This window comes from Bidens hawaiensis, unplaced genomic scaffold (assembly GCF_021521415.1).
Source record: "Bidens hawaiensis isolate Kalapana, Puna unplaced genomic scaffold, B.hawaiensis_p1.1 tig00003430_1, whole genome shotgun sequence".
Lineage (NCBI taxonomy): Eukaryota > Viridiplantae > Streptophyta > Magnoliopsida > Asterales > Asteraceae > Bidens > Bidens hawaiensis.
This window is the reverse complement of record NW_027491191.1, coordinates 602,169-615,485: the sequence shown is the minus strand read 5'-3', so window position 1 is coordinate 615,485 and position 13,317 is coordinate 602,169.

The window sequence follows — 13,317 nt, the reverse complement described above, 5'->3', positions numbered from 1 at the left end:
CAGCCGTATAAACCTTAGTGCTCTGTTCCTTACTTCATCTAGAGACCTGCAAGGAGTCATCACAAGATCATCATAAAAGGGGGATCCCCTCTGAAGTCCCATCTTGAAGGCTTCAACAGCAGTAGCCATGTCAAGATTAGGGATTTCTAGAGCTTCCTTGCCGAACCTCGTAACAAAATCCCTACGGGATTCATCACTTGGTTGGATAACTCGGTATAAATCACTAGTTGACTTCTCAAATTTCCTGCTACAGGAAAATTGACTATTGAAAAAGTTAACTAAATGTGAAAAAGAAGTAACTGAGAAGGGAGGAAGACTTAGCAGCCATTTTAAAGATGATCCTGTCAGTGTTGATCCGAAGCCTTTGCACAAACAAGCTTCCATGAGTCTCTCATGAATAGGTTTGATCTCCATTATTTCTCTATATTGTGCCACATGCTCTTCAGGATCAGAGTTTCTGTCGTAAGTCTTCATGTTGGGGGTTTGGAATCGCTTCGGGATTTCAGCATCACAGATAAGTGGAGCAAATCTGGATAACTTGTGGCTTCCCTCCGGTATCTTAGGAGTTGGACGTATCACCCCGGGAAGATTGGATATAAGATCCTTGAGCTTCTGTAGCTCCTTGGCCATAGCCTGGTTGATACTTGTATCCTGCATAGAACCACGGTTAGTATCTAAGGATATAAGATCATACAAGTTACCTCTTTGCTGGATGAAGGTCGGCATCCCGGATGAGTAGTTGGGATAAGAAGAATCTGCGATAGGAGTTGGTCCTCCAGAAGCTATGGTCTGCATGGGGATTATATCTCCTTCATGGACTTCGGAGGATCGTTGATGTTGGATTCCTGAGGATCCTTGATTCGCAAAGAAGGATCCTTGAGGTTGGAAATTGTAGGATCCTTGGTGATATAACCCAGAGGATCCTGGTTGAAGGATGGATGATCCTTGTGGGAAGTATGAGGATCCTTGAGTTTGCTGACCTAGGGACCCTTGTTGAAAGATAGATGATCCTGGCTGAACCAACGAGAATCCTTGAGTCTGTTGACCCATGGACCCCTGTTGAAGGATAGATGATCCTGGCTGAAACAACAAGGATCCTTGAGCCTGTTGACCCATGGACCCCTATTGAAGGATAGATGATCCGGGCTGAAACAACGATGATCCTTGAGCCTGTTGAGCCATGGACCCCTGTTGAAGGATAGATGATCCTTGTGTGAACTGAGCCATGGATCCTAGACTGGTGAAATCCAGCATCCTGGGCATCAGGGGAGTGTGATCCTCCGCTGGCCTCTTAGTCTTCTTCAGATCTTCTATCTCACGAAGGATCCTCTGGTTGGTCTTGTTCTGCTGCTCCATGTATGCTTTAACCTGCGAGAACATAGATGAAACATCACTGTTAGTATTAACCACCAGCGCAGCATCAGCGATTTTCGAGCTCTGGAAGACTGGCAGCTGTGTCTTGCTTCCAGTAGCGGCAGGCTGAGGTGCTCTCGTGATTGGCGGAGGCATCGGCGGCAACGTCCTTGATGAGAGAGGAACCGTAGAGGTCATGGTTGACGAGGCAGAGGTTGATTGAGAGGCCATTGATAGTGATATGGGTATGAAAATGTTGAAAATGATAGGAATAATATGGATTATAGCACCAATTGCCCCACGGTGGGCGCCAAATTGTATTGGATAAAAATCAGCTAAGGATAATGTATCCAAATCTGTTAATGTGAGGTCTAGTGCTACGATAACAATAACAATTATATGAACGAAAATGGAGTGAACACAATGATTCGTTGCGAGGAAAAACCTTTTGACCTTGTTCAGATCAAAAGAAAAAAACCCCGGGTGATGACAACTCGTCGATCACCGGTTTATTAATATCAAAAAATGGTTACAATGGGTGGAGTTGTTGATCAACGAATACAATAAATGATATGTGTGTGTGATTACAGATAACTTAGCTGCTAAAGTATGTGTGAATGTGTGTCTAATGTTGATCACAACTCAGTATATAAAGAAAAGAAATAATAACTAACTAACAAATAGGTCCTATAAACCCGCTAGTCTTCCACTCTTCTCCATCGTGCCCATTGACCACGTGCTCATAGAAGCTCAGTGACGAAATAAGTGGTAGACTAACTCTAGAAGCCGTTGTTGTTATTAAACGTTAGTCTTCATACAAAAATCATCCATTAATAGCAATGTTGATTAAGGATCTTGGATCCAGACTTATCTAGAGAGTTCTTCAATAGGATAATTGATCCAAGCATGTCTTCGAGAATAAAATATCCTATCCTCAGTACTCAGCAATTAGTAACTCAACAAGAAGTCCTATTAATCTGCCACTTCTCCACTAGCTTAGTCTTCAGTCTTGAACACGCGCTGCAGATGCCTTGTAGCGATATATATGGTAGACTGGGTCATAAAGTCGTTATACCTGTCTAACACATTGTTTTGGACAAAAATCTGCTAAGTATAATGTATCCAAATCTGTTAAAGTGAGGTATAGTGCTATTCTAATAATAACGATTATATGAATGAAAATGGAGTGAACACGGTGATTTGTTGCGAGGAAAAACCTTTTGACCTTGTTCAGATCAAAAGAAAAAAAAACCCGGGTGATGACAACTCGTCGATCACCGGTTTATTAATATCAAAAAACGGGTTACAAGTGTTGTGGAGACTAGATCGATGTTACAATAATTGCTAACATGTATAGAGAGAATAGTGAGTTCTGCTCTGAGTGTGTGTCATACAATGTGTTTTTCTAATCGATCTTATCTCGGTATATATCAAAAATAAATACAACAACATGTCCTATCTATTCGCCACTATCCCACTAGTCTTCCAACGTCCATTGACCACGTATTGGTAGCTTCCAAGTCGCAATATTTAAGGCGGACCAGGTCACATAGCCTTTGCCTCTGTTGAACATCACCCTTCACATACGATGCAATTGTTAACAATACTAACCTATGAGGATCCTTGATCGTCTACATGGTTCTGGAACTCTTCGGGAGGATAACGTATCCAGACAAATCTTCAAAGATAACAGATCCTCAGCAGAGAAAATATCAGTCCTAACAATTACCCCCAAAATGGCGGGTGATAGTGGAACAAAGCTGTTATTTTGAATTTTGAACTTCTGCGAAAACTGGATGATGGGACGGTTTTGCCAGAAATATTTACCGTTTGTCCCTTGTGTTAATGATAATCATCTATATATGTCGTCCTATATCTTTCTTATAATCATACATTCAGGCGACGTATCAGGTATCCTTTTCTTTCTTTTCTTATTCTCTTTAACGATGTCCACTGTCTCGTCTTCTTCTTCACAATATTCTGACCAGGCATCTGATGGGTCTGGGTTGTCTGAGATGCAACCGCAAAATCTTATTGTCAATCCCTCTATCAAAATCTGCAAGTTAACAGATCTTAATGTAGATGAATTTCGTCCGCTATTTCCATCGGGAACGGAGTTCCGTCAATATGACACCGAAATCCGATGCGACGTCTATTCTCGGATCTGGGTTTGTATGTCGGCTTGCCCGTTTTTGATCGGCTATCGTTATCCTTTTCCTGATTTTACCCAGAGCTTCTTCGACTCCACGGGCATATCCTACATCCAGGCTATGCCTATGGTGTGGCGAGTCCTTAGCACTATCGAACGGATTATGGAGGAGCAAAAGATCGACTTTGGTCTTCCGGAGCTATCACACTTGTACATCCTTACTACCCATGGTCCTGCCCGATTCATCTTCAAATCCAAGCCTCGACAACCTCACCCGATCTTAAAAGTCACTTTAAATGATTCCTTGTGGAGGAATTATTTTTTCTTTGTAAAACGTGACTCCATACATGGGGGAATCAATCTTCTTTCAAAGTGGGTTAGAAAGGGTAGGATCTTGAATCCTTAAGAAATAGTAGGATCCTTAATGCTTTAACTTTAATTCTGATTCTTTCTTTTTGTCTGCAGTTGAGATTTTGTTTCCTTGGGCAAGTTACCTGATATAGAAGAAAAAACAAAACGGTTCCTAGCACTGGATACCGAGGTTAGAACCTTTCAAGCTCGTTTTGTTGAAGCTTCCTGTGAAATCTCCTCGGGTTCCAGCATGTCAAGTAAGTTTACTATAATAATTTTAAAGCAAATAGAATTAGAAGAAATACTTATCTGTTTACTTATCCTTTGTAGGCGCTAAGAAATCTCAGAAGTCAGCCAGCAGGTTTTCCTTGGAAGACATTGATTGTATGGCCACCTCTCTAGACATCAAGAAAGAAGCCTTGAAAGCAGCAACCAGTTCCGAGCCTAAGATTGCAACGACCATAGCCAAGTCTGCCGCATCTAAGAGGAAGAGGTCCCCTGATCCTGAAACTCACTATGACACGGTCCTGAATGTAAGTATCTTGTATCCTGTAACATCGCTTTCAAGGATCCAATATCCTTATAACTTATACTTCCTATTGATTGTAGGATATGAATGCTTTCAAAGAGCATTACGAAAAGATTTTCAGTCAGATGAGTGAGAAGCTATCAAGACTAGGGAAGGCCGTGGTTGCTAAGGATAAGTCCATGATCCAATTTTCCAAGGACAAAAAACAGTTGGAGGATCAGGTATCCTTAACGGAGACCCAGCACCAAGAAGCGGTGAAGTAGGCTATAGAGGAAGCCAATATGTGGGCCGTTAGGTCGGTCTTCCAAGCACGGATCAAGATGGTGAAGGAGGCCAGCGACTCTGCTTTCAATAAGGAAACATGGGACGTGAAAAAATGGAAGTCTGCCCTGGAAGCTCTTGGTGGTGAAGAGGATGAGGAGATGGCTGAGGAAAATGAGGCTGGGACTAGTGGTGTCAAGGAGGTGGCCAAAATTGGTGAAGGAGAAGGTGCTGCAGAGGGTGATGACGCAACTTAGGTGGGCGATGAAGGATACAGAAGACAAGGCCCGAGCCCACTTTTTTAATTGTATTGATGTTTTTAAGGATATTCTGGTCTGTAATGAACAATAGTAGGTAGGTTTAAGGATCACTTATCCTCAAGACAATTCTCAGGGGTACTGAAGGTGGATGGATCCTCTGTTTGTGGGGATGAAACCTTTAGTGCCTCTGACTTTTATTTTCCTGCATCTTAAGAACAGTTAATAACTTTTACTTAACCCGGGTGGATGGTCCATCTTTGGTATGGTGAAATCCGGGTTAAGAATTTTGGATAAGTCCACGTGGCTTATATTAAATAATATAAAACTTTTAACTATTCGCTTGTTATTGTTATTTTGAAAGTTCGTTTAATTATAGCTTTAGCTTTATTGAAAGTTTGGGAAAAATAATTTTGAGTAAAAGATTTTTAGGATATAAGATCCTTATGAAAAATATTTAGGATAGAATATCCTTAAAGAACAAATAGTAAGATAAAGTATCCTTAAAAATTGACAAAAGTTTTTATAATAGAATATCCTTAAAGGAATAATCCTTTAAATCAAAATTTTAAAATTATCGCAACTAAGACAGTATAAATTTATTAATAGAGATCATACCAGAAGGTCTAGGTAGACCTTAAGTTACCAGAAGTATTGAACCGTCAATGATCCTTGATGAAATAACCTTAGGATATTGAATCCATAGGACTTTCTCTTCATGATGACCTTAGAAAATCTGTTGCAAACAACTTATAATGTTAACTGGGATCAAACCCATTAAACTGGGGACAAGCCCGTGCAACTGGTGACAAGCCCGTGAACTGGGGACAAGCCCAAACTGGGGACAAGCCCAAAACTGGGGACAAACCCAAAACTGGGGATGAGCCCAAACCCGGAGACAAGCCCAAATACGGATGTTAACTGGGGACTCGCCCAACCCGGGATTTAGCCCAAACGAAGATAACGTGTAAACGTTATAAACCGGTGGTATGGTACGTCTACCATAAATTGTAGGATCCTCCATATAGCCGAAGACAACAAAATTGTCAGCCACTAAGCGTGTACTGGTCCCGCTGCCCCGGACTATACGTCGGATAACGTGCGCTCCAGGCGAGAGTGTAGAAACTCTATTTATAAGAAAGGTGAAAACCTTTAAACCTTAGATGATATGACAATCGAGATTCATACCCAAACGTGGGCTAGACCAAGGGAAATAGTATAGTACCTTGAATGTAAATGAGAGGTGGCCAACCTCTTGGTTATTACACATCTTATTAACATCCTGCATTGATACTTAAAACTTGGAAGAAATAAATTATTAAGAATATGTTATCCTGGAATTAATAATAGAAAATTGTAAAGAATAAGTAATATGATAGATATTACCGATTTCGGGATCCTGGATCCTCTAAGGATAATGTATCCCAAAGTACAATCTGTTTGTCACTTATTATTTCCCCAACTTCTTGCTCTCCTATTGTTGGTGAGAGTATGTGGATAATTTGGATCTTCGTATCTTCTGGAATTTTCAAGGATGAGGCTAAATTCGCTAAAGCGTCTGCCCCAGCATTTTCCTCTCTTGGTACATGTACTATACTAAACATTTCGAAGGATCTTGCCGATTCCTTGACAATTTCTAAATACTTGATCATATTCTCACCTTTTGCGGTATAAGAACCGTTAAAGTGATTAGTTATAAGTAAAGAATCCAATAAACTTAAAGATACCTGATCCTCATGCTCTTGGCTAAAAGTAAACCTGCGATGAGTGCTTCATACTCTGCATCATTGTTGATAGCTTGAAACACACATGCAATGGACTGGGTATTATGCCCCCCTGTGGCAATTTCAGTAGTATGCCCAATCCCGTTCCTCTTACGTTGGATGCTCCATCTGTGAAGAGGATCCAAGGATCCTTGGTTCCTCTTACGTTGGTTGTTCTAGTTGCTGAACCTCCAAGTCAGCTTCTTTCTGCATGTCACTGCTGAAATCAGCCACAAAGTCTGCGAATGCCTGCGATTTGATAGTTGTTCTAGGCTCATACTGAATGTCGTATGCACTCAGCTTTACAGCCCACTTAGCCATCCTACCTGATAATTTTGGCTTTCTAAGAACATTCTTGACAGGATAATTAGTTCTCAAAATAATAGTATGAGTATCAAAATAATGTCTTAATTTAGTAGAAGCCATAATTAAAGCAAGGATTAATTTTTCAAGGTGAGAGTACCTGGCTTCTGCATCTAACAGACTCTTACTTATATAATATACGGGGTGTTGTTCGCCTTCGTGATCCTTGACGAGAATAGCACTCACTGCATTACCCGAGACTGCCAGATATAAATTAAGGATTCTCCACCCACAGGCTTCATCAGGGCTGGATCTGAGGATAAGTAATCCTTCAAGGATTTGAGCGCAGCCTCATGCTTTTCTGTCCATTCAAATTTCTTATTCTTTTTAAGAATGTCGTAGAAGTCTTTGCATTTCTCGAAGGATTTTGAGATGAATCGGTTGAGAGCGGCTATTCTTCCAGTTAGCCTTTGAACATCCTTGGCGTTTGCAGGTGACTTTAGGTTGATGATGGCTTCAATCTGATCTGGGCTTGCTTCAATTCCTCTTTTAGTCACCATATATCCCAGAAACTTTCCAGCCTTAACACCAAAATGGCATTTTGACGGATTCAGTTTCATGTTATACTGGTCAAGGATATTGAAAGCTTCTTCAAGATCCTTGAGGTGATCCTCAGCTTTCTTTGACTTCACCACCATGTCGTCTATGTAGACTTCCATGGTTTTGCCTAGCTGATCTTTGAACATCATGTTGACCAGTCTTTGGTATGTTTCCCCTGCGTTTCTTAGTCCAAATGGCATAGGAATATAACAATATATGCCGGTAAGAGTCATGAATGCGGTATCCTCCTGATCAGATGGTTCCATCTGAATTTGTTGAAATCCAGAGGAAGCATCCATGAAGGTAAGCATTTCATGTCCTGCCGTTGCATCCACCATGGAGTCTATATGTGGTAACGGGAAAGGATCCTTGGGACATGCCTTGTTTAAATCTGTAAAATCAACGCATACCCTCCACTTTCCATTCTTTTTTGAAACTACAACCACATTAGCCAACCATCGAGGATATTGAACCTCTCTGATCATACCGGCCTTAAGAAGTTTTTCAACTTCTTCTTGTATGATATTGTTCCTCTCAGGAGAGAATTTCCTTTGCTTCTGATGGACGGGTTTAATAGATAAATCAAGGCCGAGCTTATGAGTGATTACCTCCTTTAAAATACCTGTCATGTCTGAATTTTTGAAGGAAAACGTGGATTTTCTTTGTTTTAGGAAGGATATCATATCCTCCTCAATTCTGCTAGGGATACTGGATCCTAGGAACACCTTTACATCTGGATCCTAAGGGTCCAAGGATGCTTCCTTTAAGTCCTTCTCCTGAGCTTCCAGCACGTCCCTAGGATGTTGTTGTGGTTGCTATGCTATAGTTTGCTTGGCTGTTGGCTTCATTGATGAAGAGTAATAGTTCTTGGCCTCCACTTGATCACCAACTATCTTCGCAACTCCCCATGGGGTAGGTAGTTTGATACATTGGTGGTAAGTCGAGGCCGCCGCCTTCATTCCATGCAACCAGGGCCTACCTAAAATAACATTACTACAAGAAAGGTTATCAATAACATAAAATTTTTTATATGAATTTAACCCTTCAATATAAATTGGGAGGTTGATGTCCCCAATGTATTCTTGGTTTCTCCACAACCGACTAGCACAGATGTTCTAGGGATGATCTCTGAATCTGGTATGTTCATCTTCTTAAGGACATCGTGTTGGATGATATTGACCGAACTCCCACCGTAACTAGGATCCTGCGTACATAATGGTTAGCGATAAATAAAGTAATAATCAAACCGTCATGATGAGGATCCTGGATGTTTAGTTTGTCTTCCACATCGAAGAAGATCCTTTTGTCTGTTGTTAAAGTGGTGGATACTATTGGTCGGTCTCCGTTATCCAATTTGATCTCTTTGGCAAGTCTTTTTGCTGCAGAGAAAGAAGTTCCACATATGTCTGAACCTCCAGAGATGAAATTGACCGTCCGCACATTTAGCTCATCCTGGTGAGGATCCTGGATACTCGAGTCGAAGAAGATTCTCTCATTATTCACTCAAGTAGTGCGGATGAGTGATCTTCTTTCATCGTCCAACTCGAATTCTTCTGCGGGACAAGAAGTTTGAAATATGTAGACGAAGTTGATCACGTGAGCATCTGGTGGTGGTGGTGTTGCTTTTTGTGGAAGATCTTCAAGATCCTGGATCTTGGATTTCTTCCTTCCTAAGAGCTCTTTGAAGTGACCCTTGCTCAGAAGGTATCCAATTTCCCTCCTTAAGCCAATGCATTCGTCTGTCATGTGGCTAAAATCTTTGTGGAAGGCACACCACTTAGACTTGTCTTTGAAGGTGGTTGTTTTCTCATTCTTTCGGGGACACCTTGCTTTCTCCCCTAGATCCTTCATGGCACATATCAAGCCATGGGTATCTACGGAGAAACAATACTCAGAGATGCAGGGATAGTCTTCATCATCATCCCCTTCTTCAACTGCTCGCACGTTTTGATTGTTGAACTTGTTGTACGGCTTTGAGTTGTTGTTCCTGTATGAGGATCCTTTATTCTTGTCAGGGGATTCCTGTTTTGTCTGAGCCCCCAATCTTTCTTGGATCCTTTTGTCATCTTCCAGCCGTATAAACCTTAGTGCTATGTTCCTTACTTCATCTAGAGACCTGCAAAGAGTCATCACAAGATCATCATAAAAGGGGGAGCCCCTCTGAAGTCCCATCTTGAAGGCTTCAACAGCAGTAGCCATGTCAAGATTAGAGATTTCCAGAGCTTCCCTTCTGAACCTCGTAACGAAATCCCTAAGGGATTCATCACTTGGTTGGGGAACTCGGTCTAAATCACTAGTTAACTTCTCAAATTTCCTGCTACAGAAAAATTGACTGTTGAACTTGTTAACTAAATGTGAAAAAGAAGTAATTGAAAAGGGAGGAAGACTTAGCAGCCGTTTTAATGCTGATCTTGTCAGTGTGGATCCAAAGCCTTTACACAAGCAGGCTTCTTTGAGTCTCTCAGGAATGGGGTTGATCTCCATCCTTTCTCTGTATTGTGCCACATGTTCTTCAGGATCAGTGGTTCCATCATAAGTCTTCATGTTGGGGGTTTGGAATCGCTTCGGGATTTCAGCATCACAGATAGGCGGAGCAAATCTGGATAAGTTGTGGCTTCCCTCAGGTATCTTGAGGATTGGTCGTATCACCCCGGGAACACTGGATATCATATCATTGAGCTTCTGTAGCTCCTTGGCCATAGCTTGGTTGATACCTGCATCCTGCATGGAACCACGGTTAGCATCTAAGGATAAAGGATCATACAAATTACCTCTTTGTTGGGTGAAGGTTGGCATCTCGGATGAGTATCTGGGATAAGAAGAGTCAGCGATAGGAGTTGGACTACCCGACGCGATAGTCTGCATGGGAATGAAATCTCCTTCATAGACTTCGGAGGATCGTTGATGTTGGACTCCTGAGGATCCTTGATTCTGATAGAAGGATCCTTGAGGTTGGGAATTATAAGATCCTTGAAGATATAATCCAGAGGATCCTGGTTGAAGGATGGGTGATCCTTGTCGAAAGTGTGAGGATCCTTGAGTTTGCTGACCCAGGGACCCTTGTTGAAGGAAAGATGATCCTGGCTGAACCAACGAGAATCCTTGAGTCTGTTGACCCATAGATCCCTGTTGAAGGATAGATGATCCTGACTGAAACAGTGAGGATCCTTGAGCATGTGGACCCATGGACCCCTGTTGAAGGATAGATGATCCTTGCGAGAACTGAGCTATGGATCCTGGACTGGCGAAATCCAGCATCCTGGGCATCAAAGGAGTGTGATCCTCCGCTGGCCTCTTAGTCTTCTTGAGATCTTCTATATCACGAAGGATCCTCTGGTTGGTCTTGTTCTGCTGCTCCATATATTCTTTAACCTGCGAAAACATAGATGAAACATCATTGTTAGTATTAACCAACGGCGCAGCAGCAGCGGTTTTCGAGCTCTGGAAGACAGGTAATTGCGCCTTGCTTCCAGCAGCAACAGGCCGAGGTGCTCCAGTGATTGGCGGAGGCATCGGTGGCAACGTCCTTGATGAGAGAGGAACCGTAGACGGCATAGTTGATGAAGCAGAGGTTGATTGAGAGGCCATTGACAGTAATATGGGTATGAAAAGGTTGAAAATGATGGAAATAATATGGATTATAGCACCAATTGCCCCACGGTGGGCGCCAAATTGTTTTGGACAAAAATCTTCTAAGGATGATGTATCCAAATCTGTTAAAGTGAGGTATAGTGCTATACTAATAATAACGATTATATAAATGAAAATGGAGTGAACACGACGGTGATTTGTTGCGAGGAAAAACCTTTTGACCTTGTTCAGATCAAAAGAAAAAAACCCCGGGTGATGACAACTCGTCGATCACCGGTTTATTAATATCAAAATATGGGTTACAAGTGTTGTGGAGACTAGATCGATGTTACAATAATTGCTAACGTGTATAGAGAGAATAGTGAGTTCTGCTCTGAGTGTGTGTCATACAATGTGTTTTTCTAATCGATCTTATCTCGGTATATATCAAAAATAAATACAACAACATGTCCTATCTATTCGCCACTATCCCACTAGTCTTCCAACATCCATTGACCACTTGCTGGTAGCTTCCAAGTCACGATATTTAAGGTGGACCAGGTCACATAGCCGTTGCTTCTGTTGAATATTACCCTTCACATACGAAACAATTGTTAACAATACTAACCTGTGAGGATCCTTGATCTTCTACATGGTTCTGGAACTCTTCGGGAGGATAACGGATCCAGACAAATCTTCAAGGATAACAGATCCTCAGCAGAGAAAATATTAGTCCTAACACATATCACCATTAAGAATGCAATCATTAGTAAATAAATAGTACCGAGGATCGTTGATCCTTCATAACCTGAAACATATCTTAAGGATAATATATCCACAAGATAGTCAAGGATAATGGATCCTCAGCATAAAATTCATGCCCTAACAATTGGTTTCTTGGAGCTTTTTATTGTGAGAGTGCGGACTTTGACATGGTTCTTAGAAAAAGAACCGACTAAGGTAATTGCATCTTGGTGTGTTTGCGGTTTACTACTCATCACCGAGTCTCGAATTTGCATAGGCAAACCTCCGAAATACTTGTCAATTGCCCGTTCGAGGGGAGTGACCAAGTGAGGAACCAAGAGACTAAGCTCATGAAAGCGGTTGGAGTAGGCAGAGTTGTCACCACTCTCTTGCTTAAGTTCCCAAAATTCGGATTCGAGTTTTTGGAGTTCATGTTTTGGGAAAAATTTCTTCATCATGACTTCCTTGAGCTTGGTCCATGAGTTGGCCATGGCTACTTCCGTCCCATTGGTGAACATTTCGCTATTCCACCAAGTGTGGGTGGTTTCCTCGAACATGCTTGAGGTGTACGTGGTTTTCTTGGATTCGGGGCATTCACAAATATTGAAAACTCTTTCGATCTTTTCGAACCATTGCAACAAGGAAGTGGCACAGTTCTTTCCATAAAACGAAGATGGGTTGGCACTAGCGAATTGTTTCAAGGCGAAAGGTGCGGAGTTAGGCATGGCTTGGGTAACGGTAGGTTGGGTGGCTTGAATTTGGGTTATCAGTCCGGGAATCACAGCGGCGATCTCTCTAGCAACCATAGCGGCCATCCGACGACCGGAGTTAGGCTTGCGAGTGTGGTGATGAAGAGGAGGCATTCTATAATAATAAAAGAGAAATGATATAAGTTTGGGGTAATTGATATAAGTATGAGGATGATATGTAAACATGGAGTGTTAATGATTGTGAGTCCTAGAGTTATGTGGATGAGGATGTTAAAAAAAATTTCTTTTTTTAGTAAATCAAGTAATAGATAAAATGTTAAATAATTTTAAATCTTTGAAATTTGAAAATAATGTGTTAGGATTAAAAGCGGAAAGCTTGCATGAACCACCATGACTTGTTGTCCCAATGTTAAATCTAAAAAAAAATCTTGGTAAAGTGGGGAGTTGAACATGTGCATGTATCACCGTGTTTTACACGTTTGTCCCAAATATCGTAATAATAACAATAGCAAGTAAAAAATGAGGCAATCGAGATGTTGAAAACATTAGTCCACGTATCACCATGGCTCTTATGTTCCAACAAAAATATAAGGAGGCAACCGGAATGCTTGCATTCGATAACTTAAAGTTGTTGACATGTATAAGACGGTTCGTTGGCCTAGAGGGAGAACACTACAATTCAATCATCCCAAGTAGTAAATCACCTTCGATTCTTGGAATCTTTTTG